At 44.2% G+C, this 1,745-nt stretch overlaps 1 pseudogene; it reads left to right on the top strand.

The window, feature by feature from the left end:
- LOC110288634 overlaps positions 1-576 on the top strand; it is a 3,437-nt pseudogene extending 2,861 nt beyond the window's left edge.
- The last annotated feature ends 1,169 nt before the right edge of the window (positions 577-1,745 follow it).

Below are 1,745 nucleotides of genomic sequence, written 5' to 3'. Positions count from 1 at the left end.
AGCTTCTTGTGTTTTCGAGCGGCTGTCCTCGGTGGAACAGTGGGAATTCTTCAGCACTCACTATGCGCCAGTTGCTCACAAATCATGGAACTTGGAAAGCATTGCACAGAATTGTTTTGTCCCCTTGTCTAACAAGTGTGCATATGGATGGGCAGGGGACCTGATGTGATAATCGGCTACCAGCCTGGATTGTAAGGATTATGTGACTCTGTATATTAAATAAAGGACATTATTAAAAGTTAAAAAAAAAATGATGTGGTCATCACTATCCCACTCCCATCGGGTGTTGGTGCGCCTGTGATTGGTGAGACTGATGGGGAATATCGACATGACAGTCAGAGAAATATGTTGGAAATATGGTGCCTGCCAGTGATTGATGCCAAAAATAACAGTGGCAGCCTGGAGTTCAGCATTCCTGGGCAGCCTAATGACTTCTTCCCTGTTCAAGTTTCTTTCATCTCCAAACAGAATTACTGCAACATACAGGTTACCAAAGTGACCCAGGTAGATGGAAACCGCCCCGTCAGGTTTTCCACGGAGACCATATTCTTAGTGGACAAATACGAAATCCTGTAATACCAAGAAGGGAAAGCTGAAAAGGAAGGATTTCAGATTAATAAAGAAGAAGCCAAAAGTGGCTGAAGAGTTTTTCCAAATTTACAAGCCATTGGAGGTCCCCCAACCCCCTTTTCTGATACAGTGCACGTTCTCTGTGCGCAAGGACCCTCAACTCACACCCAGTGTTGCAGTGTCACAGAGACAGTTTTGACAAATGACAATGACATAAAGGGAAAGGCTGCTGACTTCTTTGGTCAGCAGGAAGCCAGCTCTCCAGGGAATGGAATGCCCCAGTAAGTAGCTCTTCTGCCTTCACCTAAGTCTCCCTTTATTTTAAGCCCTAAATATAGGTATATTTCATACTTTGTTTTAAAAAGTTTTCTCTATAGATTTGAGTCTTTCACACCCCTTTGCTTTCTGTTTTCTTTCAGTACACTTAGTCACACACTGGGATCATCTGTCTGTAGTATTGTGTTCAGCACTCTGAGAACAAGGTTATCTAACCTATTCTTGACGTTAGACAGTACCAGTGAACTGCTTAAGGGATGTAGAGTCTAAAAGTTGAAATACAGGGTTGTCTTGTTTTGTCTCCTGCATCCATCCATTGCTCCATCTCTTTATGAAGTCGTCCTTGTGAGCCCTGTCCTTCCAGTTGCAGGCAGTGTTGTGAATCCCATTTGTGTCAGTATGAAAGGTAGCCAGCTGGGAAGCAGCTTTTATGTGTACACACCTTTTCAAGATGCCGAATAAGATGGCTACATCCATTTCCACAGGAAATCATGTCTGCTGCTAATGCTACCCCAACTTACAGTTCCCTACATGACTTATGGTTCCCTACGTAACTTACAGTTCTCTCCGTGCTGTGGGGCGATTGAGTTGAAGCACTGTAGTCAACTCAGATTCCGCGTGTCCACCTCCTCCCCTTGCCAGATGCTCTTCCCTTCATCAGTCTTCTTTCTAGCAGACATGAGTCTAGTGAGTCTGTGCCATTTCTCATTAGCTCTAAACCATTGGAGAGACCCCATCTTCACCATTTGAGTGGTAGCATTTTGAGACGCAGGTGTGTAGTGAGGGGTTACTCAGATATACCCCATCTAACCTGACATTTACCACCTCCCTCTCTGTCCGTGTTTCTGAAAACCTTTCTTCTCCTCCTCAGGCTTTTTGGTGTCATCATGTAATAATTG

Source organism: Mus caroli, unplaced genomic scaffold, assembly GCF_900094665.2.
Source record: "Mus caroli unplaced genomic scaffold, CAROLI_EIJ_v1.1 scaffold_17921_1, whole genome shotgun sequence".
NCBI lineage: Eukaryota > Metazoa > Chordata > Mammalia > Rodentia > Muridae > Mus > Mus caroli.
Note: the sequence above shows the minus strand (reverse complement) of the source record. Positions and strands in the feature narration are given on the sequence as shown.